We start from the raw sequence: 17,729 nt of genomic DNA on the forward strand, positions 1-17,729 counted from the left end.
GTGGTTACTTTAAACGACCCAAAAAGCAGGGAAAATACTACAGGCTATTCTGAGCGATGGAAAACATATTCCAATGCTCTACTTTTCATACTCGAAAGTGCTTTAGAAAAGAAAAGTTCAGTAACAATGTATAACTATATCATGATTATGCAAGGCAAAGATTATGTAATTTTATCGTTTATTTTAAATGTTATCCAACTGCAAAACTAAAAAAACTAAAACGTTTTGATCTTTCTAATGGGGAGGGGGCAGGTTCTTCTGGGATACAATTTAAAAATATAAACACAGACCACAAAACAAACAAAAAAACACAATGATTGCTAGCCACGTGACAAAGGAGATGGCAACACCAGGATTGTGAATGGAGGTGAGGAAGGCGAGGCAGGACTAGGAAGGTTTCTCGGAACTTTGAGGACCTCAGGATTTGAGTCTCCCGACCCTTAACATAACCAAACTCTAGCCCGACTAGTTGTATTGTTAACGCTCTCAAGTAGTTTATTAATAGGTCACGAAAACTGCTCCAGTGACCTCCAGAATAAAGGGGGGGAAAAACCGAGGAGGAGGAAAGAGAGCAATTTAAAGTGGCGCCATCATGTCACCCCTTCTCCCCTGAGGCAATCAATAAGCAATAGTTAAGTAACGTGTTTCTCCAAAAAACCACACTGGGATCCCGACAACGGAAAACAATAGAATTTTTAAGTAAAACATGCGGGTAAGGCTGGTTATCCTATGGAAAACAATCAAACTATTTGCTGAGAATCAAAAGACCGTCAGCCGGAAAACAGGCCCCCCAAACTCACTTAAAAGCAAATAACTGTCTCTTCCTCTTTAGTTTAAAAAAAAAAAAACACGTCCGCCTGAAGGAGTCTAGATCGGAAAACATAAGTGACCTCAATTTACAGGCAACAAAAACAATAAATAAATGAAACAAATAACCATTCCACTAAACAATCAGAGTTGTGATACACACCGTGAAAGGCGCAAGATGTGTGTTTCGATCAGAGAAAGGCCTTTTGCAGTCAAGAGAAGTTCAAGGCGAGACCGAGAGTTTGTTTGTTTTTTTTGTTTTGTTTTTTTTTTTAACCGGAATAAATCGTGTTCTTAAGGCCGCATTTTTAAATAGAACGCCAAAGGAAAAGCTGGCGAACGAGGCGGCAGCTGGTGGGGAAGGGCCCCCGCACACCCCCGCCCTTGGGGCGACTCCCAGCCCCGGACCCGCAGCGGGGAAGCCCGGAGAGGCCATTTAAAGTTCCGGGGATTTTTCCTGCCCTGCCCTGCCTTTCCAGTTACAACTAACAAAGAGAGGGAGAAATGGGAGCCACAGGGAGAGCGAGGAGAAGGAGAAAGGGCAGCGGGAGAAGGAGGAGGAGAGGAGCAGCAGCACCAGCACCTACCACGTGATGGAAGAGCGTTGCCCGGGCGGATTCAGCCCCACAAAATGGGCGCAGTTTGCAAACAGCCCCCGGCCTGGGCGCCGAGGGCCGGCGGCGGGCGGGGGCGCGCGGCGGCGGCTCCGGCCGGGGCCCGCCGCTCTCCTCCCCCCCGGCGCCCGGAGCCGCCCTGACTTTCCGGGCGGGGGGGCGAGGCGGAGGGGGAGGGGAAGGCGGCGGCGGGGAGCGGCCGCTTTTTCTTCTCTTTCGGGCCCTTTCTCCGGCCTTCCTCGGCTCCGGCGGGGCCTGGGCACGGCCGGGGACCACAGCCCGGCCGGGAGGACTGGCGGGCGGGGGCAAAGGGTGAAGCCGCCCCCCCGCCCCGCACAAACAAGCGCCGCCGTCTGCAGCCCGAGCCCGCACCCCGGCCGCCGCCCCCGGACGCCTCTTCCCGGCCGGGGAGTGCGCTCCGGCCGCCCCCCGCACCGCCGCGGCGAGACGAGTCGGCTTCGCTACGGTGCTCGGTTCTCCCGCCGGCTCGGCGAACGGTGGCGGCGGTGGCGGCGGCACTGGGAAAATGGCGGCCGAGCTTCTTTTCCCTCCCCCCCTTTAATCTGAAGCGGAGGGAGAATGGAGCGAGCGAGCGGGCGAGCGCCGGGGACACGGGGAGGAGGGACAGCAGCGCCTCCGCCGGCTGCGGCTGCGGCGGCGAAGGCCCGCTCCGCCCCGGCGCGCCGCCAGGGGGCGCCCGCCGCGCCGCCCCCGCGAGCCTCCAGGAGGCGCGGCCGCCGCCGCCTCAGTCATGGCTCCTCGCCGCGGCCGCTGTTTCTGCGCCTCCAGCTGCGGAGGCCGCGGCGCCGGGACCCCGCCGCTCCCAGACATGCGGCTGCGGCACGCGGCACTGCGGCAGGCGGGAGCGGGCCTTCGCTCTGGCCGGGGTGAGGCTAACCTGAGGCACTGATGCCGTCACATTCCCTCCGCGCTGGGGCTGGCGGGGCCGCGCGCCGGCTGAGGGGCAAGGAAGGCTGACGCGACAGAGCAAGAGGACGTGAGCCAAGAACTGTTTGTACTGAGTAGTAAATAGGCTCATGTCTTGGGCACCACACTATTTAGGGCTAAACGTGCGCTGAGCAGGGTGGGGAGCTCCCTGACTGGTGAAGCGCTTCCCGCCGCCCTTTGTCCTAGCAGTCTGCCTCCCTACACTGCAGCACGCCTGGGCACTAGCCCCGGCGCCGCGATCCGCAGCCGCCGGGGTTAAAAAAAAAAAAAAAAAATAGCGCACGTTCTCATTACGCAGGCGCGAGCTGGAGCCCGCGCCGGACCAGCCCGGGAAGGGCCAGCCCGGAGCGAGAAGGGGAAGTGATGGCCCACCAGCGCCGGGCCCGCTGGGAACTGTAGTTTTCGCTAAGAAGCACGCGTCTGGTTTTGGGTGTCATGGCTTGGCAGATTTACCAAGGCAGGCAAATGGCATTACACAATGAGTATTTATGCTTCCTGTCTCCACCAAAAGGAAGTTCAGTGCTATGCTAAAAGTTTAACAAAGAGCTCCATAGAGAAACCCAAATCTCAGAACAAAAAGCAAACTTCCACTTGGTTTAAAGTCGTGGCACTTTTATAATTTCTCATGACCAGTTTGTCAGTACGGTATTTTAGTCCTTTTCCAAAATAGGGCCTTAAAATAACGGAACTTTTTCTAGATTAAAAAATATAGCAATACAATGCAAAGTGTCGCATTTACACACACTATAAGCCACTACCCTTTAAAGAAAAAGTTGCCAAAAGATAAATCCAGTACTTAGAGACTTAAAGGAACTCTGGTATTACTTTAAATGACAGAACAACAACAACAAAAATGTTTCCAACAATTAAATCGTCAAATGCAGCAGATGAGAAAGGTATGCTCTGCTACCAAAAAGGAAGATGAGAAATGCTCAGTACTGTTTTGTGGCTTACCAGAACCAATATCCGGTGGTATGTGTCACTTCTGTTAGTCAGAAAACAGCCTGATAGTTTATCCTCCCACAAAGTTACTCCAACACCAGCTCCTACAGCATCTACACCTAAATTTCTGTGAGTTCCAATCTGTACCCTTAAAATCACACTCAATCATAGTCATGGTTCTTAAATACCAAAAGAAAGCTGCAGGGTCAAATTACACAAAGAATTTTTTTTAATGTATACATATCTGTATATACCTCCGAAAGAGATCCTAGTCTTGTCTTTTTAATTTACAATCCCAGGAGGCGGAGAGGTGGGTTAATATTTTTTTTAATGTATACACACATATCTCTGCATACATAGTAATTCCACAAAATAGAGCAAAAGGTGTTAAACGCAATTCTAAAACCAATAGATGGCGAACTAGAGCCCTAATTAGAGGATTCTGAAATCTAAATGAGCAAATGAAAAATACCAAATAAGGCATAGCCCTCTGCAGTGTATACTTAAATATTATGTTCAAAGATACCCACCACAAAATCATATTACTGTTGCTTCCATTCTAAAAACTCAAGTATCAGATTTAATTAGGCCTCCAAATAACCAAGCTTATAAAATAGATTCTTTTCGATGATTAACAAAAAAGTGGAAATGCTAATTTTTAAACATGCATTTTGGGTAAAAATAAATTCCCACTTTCCCCTTCTCTCATTGCTTAGCCCAAGAGTAAGCCTGTTTAAGTGTTTATGGCACTTAAGTCAGTCAGTTTTTTTACATTTTCTCAAATCAGATGTCTTTCTGCCCAGACACCAATTTTTACAAATAGGGAAATTCAAAGGCAAGCCACTACAGACAGAAAAATCTTAGATAAATATATATTTTTTTAAATTTCCCCCCAAAACACAGTGGATGTCAAGACTGATTAAACACACACACATATTCTACTCATTTTTCAAATCATTCTTGAAATACTCATTGTGGTTGGCTCTCCTCCAATATCCACTCTATCTCAGTGAAATTAGTTTTAACCCATTCTCTTTACCAGAGATTGGTTGGCAATGGGCAAGAAATGTAATCCTGGCCAATGGGACATGAGTGGAAGCCCACTGGAATACAGAATTGTGAGAAAAGCTGCTTCCATCCTAAAATGAGAGGAGGAAGAAACAGCCCCTCTTCAGGTAATGCTGAACATGACACTTCAAACCACTCCAGTCACCTTACATCAAGTCTGCAGCCGCCACCAACATCAAAGAGCGCAGAATGGAGAGCTGGCTAGAACCCTGGTTCTTGGTGACAGCATTAAATGATTATATTGAACAATCCCGACATTTGCAAGACTACTGGACTTCCAGCTACATGAGACCAATGTAACAACAAACATATTACACCAATTTGCACTAGGTTGCCTATACCTAAAGTCAAAAACATAATTATAACTTTCTCATATTTTAGAGTATTTGTATTATAATACTTTATATTATATTTTACATAACTTCCCTCTTATATACAACTCCTTACCCATCCATTCTTTATCTATGTGTTATTTCTGCCGTGTAAAAAAGGACCATCCCTCCTCACCACCAATCCTTGTTCATTCCTCTCCTTCAATCCACCTCTAACTTATCTTCCCTTCAAGAAAACAGTAATAAAGGAATTCCCAGACCTCCCTGGTGGTCCAGTGGTTAAGAATCCACCTGCCAATACAGGGGACACAGGTTCAATCCCTGCTTTGGGGAAATTCCGTATGTCATCAAGCAACTAAGCACATGCACCACAACTACTGAAGCCCAAGTGCCCTAGAGCCTGTGCACCGCAAAAAGAGAAGCCACCGCAACAAGAAGCCCATGCACCACACTGAAGAGCGCCCCCCACGGGCCACAGTTAGAGAGCCCACGCACAGCAACGAAGGCCCAGCACAGCCAAAATTAAAATACACTGTTTTAAAATTCAGTATTTCAAATGGCAAACTAATCTCAAAGGACAAGGGATTATTTTGTTTTGTACTTAAAAAAAAAAGCAGTTATTAAAATAATTCAGGAGACAGTCCTTCACTAAAGCCTAAAATTTCTGTTATTTGCCATTGCATCCCAGGAACCTAGTCCAGATAATCAAAGAAATGAACATTATCAAACTATTTAAAATATTAAAATTATATCATGAAAGAAACATCTTTAAACTGAAATTGGTGCATGCTCTCATGTTAATATTCAGCAAGCTAAATATTAAGTAGAAAGCCAGGATAAACTGAACCAAAACTGGGAAATTTTAAGAATTTTGGATATCAAAAGGAATTTGGAAGGCTATCTAGTTCAACCTCCAGATTTTATTATCAGAAAGCCAAGAAAAAATAGCAAGGAGACTGCCCAAAGCCAAAGCTGGAACACAGACTGGAAACCGTGCGTCAGCCTCCAATTCTCACTTTCCCCACCACATCACCTGCATTCCAGAATTACAGCTTCCCACCGGAAACATGCTACTCACCAACTGGCGAATAAGAAGTGCAAGCATGATGCAGGTAAACCTGAACAATGCTACCAGTTCAGTTTGACAGGTATCAAGATTTGGCCAAAGGTAAGTAAGAGAAAATCCTCACATTAATTACAACGACTACAGAGCTCAAAGATTGTTTTCATTAAATGAAGGTCTCAGCTAATCCAGAATATCATATACTCTTATGTACTCAGCCCAATAGCAACAAATTTGCAGTAAGATTAAGCAACTTAAGGCATTTGAAAAACCTGTCAGTGACAAAGATTATAAGAATGCATGGTATTCCTTACTTTCAATCCCATCTAAAAACAAGATAATTTTCTTCCTCATAGTAAAGATATAGACTCTGGAATCTACACAAAGATATTATCTTACCATCTCACCACAGAAGTGATCCGATAACTCATTGAGAATAAATACTAATCATAGGCAGCCTCATGATTTAACCATTAGTAATGAGAACAGTGGCTTCCCTGGTGGCTCAGACAGTAAAGAGTCTGCCTACAGTGTGGGAGATGCAGGTTTGATCCCTGGGTCGATGCAGGGAAGATCCCCTGGAGAAGGAAATGGCAATCCACTCCAGTATTCTTGCCTGGAAAATTCCACAGATGGAGGAGCCCACCAGGTTACAGTCCATGGAGTTGGGAACAGTCCATGGAATGAGAACAGTAACTAAAGTTGCAGGTTAACCCTGAACACACTCCTAAATCAGGAAATAATTTATTGGGGGATATTGAGGAAGACAGTACTAAAATGCAAATGTATGCAACTGTATCAAAACAAGTGTTCTCCAAGGCCATCAGCTATGTTAAGACTTAACATCAAAGACGGATGGTTTTCTCCTCCGCAGTACCAGATTTCAAAGTGGCTACACAAACACCGATTTCTAATACATGCAGTCTAACCAGAACTTTACAAGAATATTTTAATAAAGTTTCTCAAGGAGTTAAACTAAACAAAATTTTTAAATTACTGATTAAATAAACTGATTAGTTAGGTAAATTTTACTTAATTCTAATTACTTGAACTTCAGGAGAGAACATTCTTAAATTCTCAAAGAATTAACCAAAGAAGTTTGTTGACCAAACATAACAAAAGGAGTATTTTAATATACTAATTTTGCACATGAGCCAACATCAAATGAAGCAATTTGCCTAGAACCTAACACATTGTATCACATAATAAATGTCAGAACGTGCCCCAAAGTTACCAAGAGATTGCCTGGCTTCTTTTCCAAATGATTCATAAAGGTAAACATGCAGAACTTAAAGGCAGCTGTGAGCAGCCAAGTTGTGGAGGGCCTGATACAAAGTCAGAAGGAGAAAAAAAATATTCAAAGAGAAAAGGGGCAACATGTGTACAAGGCAAAAGACATTTTAAAAAAAAGTTTAAGTGAGTTGCTGAGTCTAAAGTTAGATGCAACTTCTGGAGTCCTGCTCTGCTGGCGCAGCAAACCTAGGGATTACGGAAACAGCACACCACACCTGTTCCCTCCAATAAAGAGGCACACCATTCTTGGAAAGAAACATTACTTTTTAATTCACTGATTCCTGGATGCCTGAACTGGGTTCTCAGGGACACTGTGGAGCCTACAGCTCTGGACTAGGAAGTAACTGAAGCCACTCAATAGGCAGGAGACATTGCTGGAGTGGTGATTTAATCAAAGACTGTAGTAAAATCAGATATACTCTTGTTAAAATAAACACAATTATATTAAGTGAAATTCTCATTTTTTCAAGACAGAGAATGAGTCCTTCAGAGAGATGCCCTTTTTGTGACAAGCTGCTCTGGACAACCCCAGACCTTGAGAGTATTTTAGGAGAAGCACTGCTTTAGATCATTTATAGATAAATACAAATACCTGAATACAGTCCCCTTATACAGATGATGAAACCTGAAAACATCTAATGTAAAAACTGTTGTGGGTACAAAATTATAAATGAGACCATAAACTACTGAGAGAACATGACTGGAATTCAGGAAATGCTAAAGTCCCAGTTTTATCTCTGTCACTCATTTACTAAGAAATCATATATAATTTTCTTAACAGCAAACTTTTTCATTTCTGAATCAGACAAAAAGAACAAAATACTCAGTATTTTCAGCCATACTCCAAATTAATTCTCACAATCAAATTTAGAAACATTTATCTAGCAAAATTTGTCTCAAATGATCTAGCTCTAACTTGAACCAGTAGAACAAAAAAATAAAATAACCTAATGAAACTATATCTTTTGTGGCACAAAGAAGAAAAAAATCCAGGACTTCCCTGGTGGCCCAGTGGATAACAGTTCGTGTTCCCAATGCAGGAGGCCTGGTTTCCAGCCCTGGTCATGGTACTAGATTCCACATGTCGTGACTAAAGATCAATGACCTGGCTCACTGCACTAAAACCCAGTGCAGCCAAATAAATAATTTTTTTTTTTTAAGAAGAAAAAAAATCCTGCTGTGTAGAGGAGGGAAAAAGCTACTCACACGCCCTAGAATCTCTATGGCAACAATATCAAAATGTGATCTTGCTGGTAACATTTAGGCTAGGGCATTCAATTTTTATAACATGACAACAGTAACAGTTATATTCCTGCCCTGAATAACTTTCTTTGATTTTCAGTAAAACTAGATATCCCCTTAAAGTCTTATTACTAATTACCAATCATTCATAAACATTTACTGAGTGTCTACTGGATGCTAAACACTGTAATACCTCTGGAAAAAATACTAAGTCACCATCACAAGCTATGTGGTGGCCAAAAAAGAAAAACAACCCTTCTATTCACTGATATTTTAAATAGTTAATAATTCAAAGCAAAGAAGTGGTAAGAGATCAACAAAATTTTAGTGCTTTATGCTTTCCATTCAACTCTCTTCTGGCTCTTTTGGGAAGCTTGTATAGACTCATCCAAGAAGGCTAACATTAGGTGTTCTTTATGGCATAACTAGAATGAGGTAACAAAACAAGTACTCCAAAACAAAACTAAGAGAAGAAGTTAAGGGAACCAAGTAGGAGACAAAGATTTAAAGTGACAGACTTGCAATCTCTACCCTAAATATCTCAAGCCAGGAAAAAGGTCAAGAAAAATGAAAAATTGTGATCTAGTCCAATTATAGTTAATTGTACATCTCCCTTTCATTCTCAAATATTGGGAATGCCCTATGGGAAGGCTTCTACATATCTTGTAATTGCCACAAATAACTCATCATTTCTTAAACAGTAGTCAGTATTATTATCTTTATTTAGTAATGAGGGAATTAGAATTTACTATTGCTAAATGAATGTGCAAAATTAAGCCAAAACTGGACTTGTCTGGTGGTCCAGTAGTTAAAAATTCACCTGCCAATGAAGAAGACACAGGTTTGATCCCTGGTCCAGGAAGATTCCACATGCTGTGAAGCAACTAAGCCCATGAGCCATGCTACCGAAGCCCTTGCTTCCCAGTGCTCATGTTCCACAAGAGAAGCCACTCTCAATGAGAAGCCAGAGCATAGCACCTAGAGTTGTTAAGACTAGAGAAAGTCCTCCCACAGCAACGAAGACCCATGTGAAAGTCAAAGTGAAAGTCGCTCAGTCGTGTTCAACTCTTTTTGACTCCATGGACTATATATTCCATGGAATTTTCCAGGCCAGAATACTGGAGTGGGTAGCCTTTCCCTTCTCCAGGGGATCATTCCAACCCAGGGATCAAACTGAGGTCTCCCACACTACAGGAGGATTTTTTACCAGCTGAGCCACAAGGGAAGCCCAAGAATACTGGAATGGGTAGCCTAACCCTTCCCCAGGGGATCTTCCCGACCCAGGAATTGAACCGGGGCCTCCTGCATTGCAGGTGGACTCTTCACCAATTAAGCTACCAGGGAAGCCCCAGCAAAGACCCAGCACAGTCAAAATTTTAAAAATAAATAATTTTTTAATTAAGGCAAAATTATTTCAAGATAAAGTCAAAACACATCTCAACTAGTTTAATATGGCGGTTATTATTACCCTGACACCAAAACCAGACAAAGATATCATTAAAAAAAAAAAACACTATAGACCAATATCGTTTATGGACATAGATATAAATAAAACTCCTCAACAAAACACTAGCAAATGAATCCAGCAACATATAAAAAGTATTGTACACCTTTGCTAAGTGTGATTAATTCTAGGAATTCAAGATTGGTTTACTATCTGAAAATGAATATACTACAAAATCCAACACTCTTTGATGATAAAAACACACAGGAATTGAAGGAAACTTTCTTAACCTGAAAAAGTTATCTATGAAAAACCCACAGCCAATATCATATTTAATGGAGAAAGACTGAATATTTTCTCCCTAAAGTCAGGAACAAAACAAGGAATATCCATTCTCACCACTTCTATTCAATATTGTACTAGAAATTCTAGCCAGGGCAATTAGGCAAGAAAAAGAAATTAGAAACTTAGAAGGTTACAAAGAAAGAAGTAAAATACTTCTATCCATATATGACATAATCTTGTTTACAAAAAACCCCACAAATAAACTATTAGAGTTAAAAAACATATCCATCAATGTTACAGAATTCAAGATCACTATACAAATAAATATCAATTATATTTTGATACAATAGCAACAAACAATCTGAAATGAAATTAAGAAAACTCCATGTATAAAAGCATCAAAAAATATTTAGAAATAAATTTAACAGAAAAAGTATAAAACTTAAAATCTGAAAACTATAAAAATTGTCTCAAGAAGTTAAGGAAGTACTAATTAAGTGGAAAGACATCCCATGTTCAGGGACCAGAAGATGTACCCTTGTTAAGATGACAATACTCCCTAAATTGATCTACAAATTCAATTCAATTCCAGAATATCTAAAACAATCTTGAAAAGGAAGAATAAAGTTGAAGGACTCACACTTCCTGATTTCAAAACCTAATTCAAAGCTATAGAAATCAAAACAGTGTGGTACTGGCATACGAACAGACATATAAATTAATGGAATGTAAACCAGAAATAAACCTTCACACTTACAGTCAACTGATTTTTGACATGGGTGACAAAGCAATTCAGTGAGAGGCAGGGGAGGTAGAAGTTGAGGTTGGAGAGTCTTCTTAACAAAAGGTCCTGGGGCAACTGGATATTCACATGCAGAAGTTGGATCCTTATTTCACACAATACACAAAAATTAACTCAAAATGAATCACAGACTTAAATGTAAGAGTTAAAACCATAAAATTCCTAGGAAAAAGAAAAAGAGTGAATTTTCATTCTCTTGAGTTACACAATGATTTTTAGACATGGCACCAAAAGCACAAATGACAATAAAAAATAGATGGACTGAACTTCCTCAAAATTGTAAAATTTTGTGCATTAAAGGATCCCATCAAGAAAGTGAAAACAAACCATAAATGAAAGAAAATATTTGAAATTCATATGTGACAAGGAACTTGTATCCAGAATATATAAAGAACTCCTAGAATTCAACAATAAAAGACAATCCAGTTTAAAAATAGCAAAGACTATAATAGAAACAGACATTTCTCCAAAGATACACAAATGGCTAATAAGCCATTTGTGAAATAGCCATTTGTGTAAAGACCTTATCATCATTTGCTATCAAAACCACAATGAGATACCACTTCACACCCACTAGCATGACTATAATCAAAATGACAGACAATTACAAGTATTGAGAAAAATCTGGAGAAACCAGAGCCCTCACACACTGCTGGTAGAAATGTAAAACGGTATAGCTGCTTTGGAAAATAATTTGGCTCTTCAAAAAGTTAAAGTTACCATATAACCTAGCAATTCTATTCCTAGGTATATTTCCAAGAGAACGGAAAAGAAGTGTCTAAACAAAAACTTGTACAAGAGGACCTCCCTGGTGGTCCACTGGTTAAGAATTCACTTGCCAGTGCAGGAGATGCGGGTTCAATCCCTGATCTAGGAAGATCCCACATGCTGTGAAGCAACTAAGCTGGTTGCTCCACATGCCACAGGGCAATCAGGTTCTGTGTGCTACAGCTGTTGAGCCTGCTCGCCACAACTACCGAAGCCTGCACACTCTAGAGCCCACAAGCCAAAACTACTGAAGCCCTCAAGCCCTAGGGCCAGTGCTCCACAAAAAGAGAAGCCAGCACAATGAGAAGCCCACATCCTACCCCTGGAGAATAGACCCTGCTCACTGCAACTGGAGAGCAGCAACGAAGACACAGCAACAAAGCAGCAGGGCACTCACAGCAACAAAGACCCATCACAGCCAAAAATAAACAAACATTTTTAAACTCCTACAAGAATGGCTACAGCAGCATTATTAATAATAGCCTATTATTACGATGTAAACAATTGAAACGTCTATCACCTAATCACTGGATAAGCAAAATGGGGTATTATCCATATAATGGAATATTATTCAGCCATAAAAGGAATGAAGTGCTGATAGATAACACAAACGAACCTTGAAAACCTGCTAAGTGAAAGAAGCTAGTCACAAAAGAGCCTGTACTGTTTGATTCCATTTGTATGGTATGTCCAGCATAGGCAAATCATAGAGACAGAAAGCAGATTAGTGGCTGCCAGGGGCTAAGGGACAAAAGGAAACAGAGACTACTAAGAGATACAGGGTTTCTTTCGGGGTGTTCCAAAATTAGTTTGTGGTGATGGATGCACAACTCTGTGAGCACACTAAAAAAAATTATATATTTTTAAACAGGTACATTTTATGATATGTGAAATGAATAATCAGTAAAGCTGTTTAAAAAAAAAAGATGACGCCAAAATAACAATTTCTAAACAGTTTTGATGTGCACACACACACACACACACACACACACACACACAAAATATATATATATATACATATGTTAAACTACTTGTAAAAACATCAGGAGAAGACGACAAGCCATAATTTTGCCATTTATTTCCCCTTGAGAGATTACCTCAGAGGACTAACATGCCTTCATGTTAGATCTGCAACCTTATTGCCAACAGTGTATATATAAGCAAAAGTTAGGTTCTCATCAAACTCAAGTTATTCTAAAATATTCTATGTAAGAGTGAAATGAGGAAGATACAACAGGTCATAGATAAAAATCAGTCATCTATAGATAGGAATGATACAAACTAGGACATCAGTATGAAGAGTTTAAGAATACAAAATCCTATTCCTGGAAGGGTTATCTTCAGTGAGATAGGATTGGAATGTACTATTATTTCAAAAGCTTAAACAAAAGTAGCAGTATTATACTCTGCTCAAAGAATATTATAACAGATGGTTGGCGAGGCTTCTGTAAAAGGGTAGTTCAAAGAGAAAAATCTTGGCATTGTCATCCCCAGTTCTACCCAGAGTATAAAGTAAAACACAAATACAGGATCTGAGAGGAAGAGTATGTGCTGAACAGGAAAAAAAATGCTGATTAGGCTACACATTCCAAGCCAGATTGATCATTTTATTTTTGCCCCTATAAATCAATTTTTTTGTTTGTATATGGTCCAATATATTACAGATGTGATTAGAGGAGTCTATCCCCTTGCAATCAACAGACTTGTATAATTACTGCTAGACTGGGATTCAACTTTTAGTTCTATCACCACATAGCTATGTAACTTTGGACAAGTGACTTCACTGCTCTCAGTTGCCTCATGTAGTAAACAAGAGAGGGGCTTCTCTGGCGGCTCAGTGGTTAAGAATCCGCTGCCAGTGCAGGAGATGTGGGTGTGATCCCTGATCCAGGAAGATCCCACATGCTGTGGAGCAACTAAGCTTGTGTGCCACAACTATTGAGCCTGTGCTCTTAGAGCCTGGAGCATGACCACTGAGTCCACGTGCCACAACTACTGAGGCCTGTGCACTCTGAGCCTGTCCTCCCCAACAAAAGAAGTCACGGCAATGGGAAGACTGAGCACCGCAACCAGAGTAGCCTGTGCTCTCCACAACGAGAGAAAACCCATGCACAGCAACAAACACCAAGCGCAGCTAAAAATAAGTAAATGCATAAAGCAAATGTTTAACGCAAAGCACAGAGATGGACTGTAAAAATACTTGACTGTAAGAAAGCAAAGAAGTCAGATGTTCAACCAAAACGTTTAAATCCTTAAGTAGCATGGGGGGAAGAAGGGAGGGAGGTGGGGAGAGAGGAGGAGAATAACTATGCTCAAAACAGACAACAAAAAATGAGGAAAAGCAACAAAATATCATAAACTGTAGCTGATCAGGAGCACTAAGGCCTATGTAGGCAAAAAAATTAAAATCTTGCAAGAAAATGCAGAGCCACAGAGCGCTGGTTTAAATATATAAAAAGCCAGATGCTGAATAAAGACTGATGGAACACTTGATAAATGGTATAAACAGTGACAACAGCAAGACAGCTGACAGACCTAACTGTAATTAGTTTGAACACCTACCGAGGAAGATATGAGGAAGAAATCTATTTCTAAATTACTCTTTAAAGTCCAAAAATCACTTTCAAATGATGAATCAAATTCATCATTAAACGAACAAGATGCTTCCAAACTAATGTATCAGATGTTAGGTAGTCACGGAACCCCAAAGTATTCTCTGCATTTTAGAAGTATTCTCTGAGGACTTCCCAGGAGGTCTAACAATTAAGACTGCCTTGCAGTCTTCCCTAGCGGTACAGTGAATTAGAATCCACTTGTCCATGCAGGGGACATGGGTTTGATCCCTGGTCCGGGAAGATTCCACATGCCTGGGAGCAACTAAGCCCATACACCACATCTATGGAGCCTGGGTACTGCAACTACTGAAGCCCAAGCACTCTAGAGCCTGTGTTGTGCAACAAGAGAAGCCACCGCAGTGAGAAGCTGCAACAAAGAGTAGCCCCTACCTGCCACAACTAGAGAAAGCCCACACGCACAACAAAAAACCAGCACAACCAAAAATAAATTTTAAAACAATAAAAAAAGAAAGAAAGAAAAGAATCCACCTTGCAATGCAGGGGATGTGGGTTCAATCTCTTCCCTGGTTGGGGAACTAAGATCCCACACGCTATGGGGCAACTAAGCCTGCACGCCACGAAAACTGAGCCCGAGCTCCACAGTTAGAAAAGCCAAATAAATAAAGTATGTATAGATACACAGATATAGATAGATATAACTCCCATCTACTCAACAGAAGGGCTCTTGCTGTAAGCTTCACTTCGGTCAAACTGGCAAATCTCTACTAGAGGATGAGATCAGAAGACATATCAGCATAAATAACCTTCTGAGGAAAAGACAAACATGGCTTCTGATAGATGAAATCACACCACACCAGTCAATCCAAATTCTCTGAGGAGAAAGTATTGACTATAATTTATTTAGGCTTTTACAAGTCTTGGTAAGATTCTAAATAAAAAGCTGTTTTTAAAAAGCCTGAGTGACCACACAGTCGAGAATATTTACCATAGAAGGGGCATGATTTATGAGACTGCCACACCACCTACTACACTAAGGAGGCCCGTCTAGATGGGGTGAGACACAGAAATTATGGGTGGATCGATGCTGAGGTACTTCCCCATATGAAGTACAAGCACTGATCTTAGGTAATGTTTTCAAAAGGCTATATTTAACATTTTCATAAATTATATGAAAGATACACAGAGAATTTCCCATTTTGCAGATGGAGTGATGAGCTTCCTGATAGTGAAATACTACAATAAATTGGAAAAATAAGGGAACTGAGAGATGGAAAGGATTTGTGTTATCAAATGAGAAACATTTGCAAAAACAAAGATTTATTTTTAGTTGAGAGAATACTCTGCAAGCATGAAAGCTGTCTAAATATCTATCTGCAGGGCTTTCCAGGAGAAGAGAAACTAGAGGTGCTCCAGGCAGTTCCTGTGTAGACAGAATTAGGCCCAGAGCGGAAACTGCAGAGGGACACATTTCAGCTAACATAATGACAAGCTTTCTAAGCTCCAGACCAGAACCAACTGGAAGGGTGAGTCTTACTCTGAATTACCTCTAAGAGCCCTCTGAGATACAAGCGGCTAAAATACTACCGGCAGGAAAATGGCAGGTATTAACAGTGCAGCATGAAAAAGTGAAAAGTAAAGCATTTACAGGAAAAAAAACTAAGTTGTACCTAAAGGATGCATGGCTTCCAGTCAAAAAAGAAATCTTAGAATAATTACAGAATGTTGCCTAAAGACAATGGGATTTCTGCATGCAAAGGGGGGTGGGACTGTAAATTCTATTGGCAACAAGGAAAAGACTGTGAATAGAACATATTTTCCTATCCTAATAAATCATAATTAAGCTATATCTGAAATGTAATTCTGATTGGTTACCATAAATCTAGAAAAACAAAGCAATGCTGACAAAGATCCAGAGAAGTGTACATAAATGGAATGACTAAGAGACTGAAAGAGATTTCACTGCAGATTACATTTTAAAATCAATCATCTTCAGCTGAAAAACATGAAATGAAAGCCAAGGGGCACTATGATCAAAAATCAAATAGTGTACCAATATTAAATACTAATTTATTCACCAAATCTTGGTACCATATATTAGGCTTTTAAACTTGAAAAGGTAGGTCATTTTTTTTTTCCCCACAAAAGATGAAAAGAAAGTTATGGAATGCTTTATCACCAAGTGGTATTTAGGGATAAGAATATTCAAGAAGTATGTAAGTTCAGTTATATTAAGTCCCTTCTGAGGTCCTACCAGATAGAAATGACATGTGAGGCCTTAAATTTCTGAGGTTAACATTTTCTTTTTATTTTAAACATTATGATGTTTCAAATGCACACAAAAATAGAGTAGTTTAATGAACTCCATATACCCATCACCCAATGAGGTTAACATCTTCTAAGATAACTGCCTCACCTCAAAACATCCCCTGGTGCCAACTAAGACATGACAATTGGCTGACAGCCCCTAAGAGACTCAGTAAGGCTTGCTGGTATAGTCCTTTTATTCTTTAACCTGTATGTGTACAGCTGACCTTGAACAACACAGGTTTGAACTGGTCCACTTACACTCGGATTTTTCCCAGTCAGTACTTACTACACAATGCTCAGCTGAATCCCTGGATGTAGAGCTGCAGACACAGAAGATCCACTCTAAAATTATACGCGTCTTTTCTATTGCACAGAGGTCAGCACCCCTAACTCTGCACGGTTCCATGTGGGTAATATATGCATATACATTATCTTTTCTATGTTTAGAATCTGCCTTATATCTCTCTATATGCTGAATTTTTCATTTATCATATACTCAACGTTCTTGCCTGGAAAATCCCACGGACAGAGGCGTTTGGCAGGCTACAGTCCACGGGGGTTGCAGAAGAGTCGGACACGACTGAGCGACTGAGCACATGCACAACACACACACATTCTAAGGTACTGAAAGTTCTTTTAAAACACTGTTTAATGGCTGTATAACAACTCACCCTTAAGTAGGCCATAATTTACCCATTAATCTCACTGCCCATTCAAGTTTATCCCCTATTCTTACTTGTATAAATAATGCTACAATGAATATCTTTGTTCACAAATTTTTCTATCTCTATTTTTCCCCTTAACAGAAATTCCCAGAAGTAGAATTAGTGAATTAAAGGACAGTTTAAGGGGTTTTGATATGTATTGGCAAAATATCTCCCAGAAAACTTGGGCCCAATGCACTTTCATTAGCAGTTTTAGAGACCACCGCCTTACTATTTGATAGGTTAAAAAAAGTAGTATATTATTTTAATCTGAATTCCCTTGATTATGCATCAGAATAAAAATGTTTCTTATATGCTTCTTGGTCATTTGTATTTCTTCTTTGTGAACTCTAATCATGATCTTTGTCAGAAAGGCTTTTTTACTTTCTTTGGGCCTTAATGAAACTGAAAACCAGCTTAGATGGAGCCTCGTATCAGTGGCTTCAGCTCCCTCTCCTGGCCAAAAAATTACTACCAGGATCCGGTTATTGTTATTCAGTCGCCCAGTCATGTTCAACTGCGACCCCATGGATT

The 17,729-nt window shown here is 40.9% G+C and overlaps 1 protein-coding gene across 3 annotated transcripts in view; it reads right to left on the bottom strand.

The window, feature by feature from the left end:
• Positions 1-17,729, bottom strand: part of KANSL1 (KAT8 regulatory NSL complex subunit 1) — a 165,978-nt gene that overhangs the window by 139,709 nt on the left and 8,540 nt on the right. Inside the window, exon 1 of one of the 3 annotated variants that reach the window (XM_052657699.1) lies at positions 1,395-1,471. The exons of the other annotated variants lie outside the window; for them this stretch is intronic. The gene's annotated coding sequence lies outside the window, so the exon portion shown is untranslated. Of the gene's footprint in view, positions 1-1,394; positions 1,472-17,729 lie in introns of those variants that run through there. 3 annotated transcript variants of the gene reach the window in all.

Source organism: Budorcas taxicolor, chromosome 19, assembly GCF_023091745.1.
Source record: "Budorcas taxicolor isolate Tak-1 chromosome 19, Takin1.1, whole genome shotgun sequence".
Lineage (NCBI taxonomy): Eukaryota > Metazoa > Chordata > Mammalia > Artiodactyla > Bovidae > Budorcas > Budorcas taxicolor.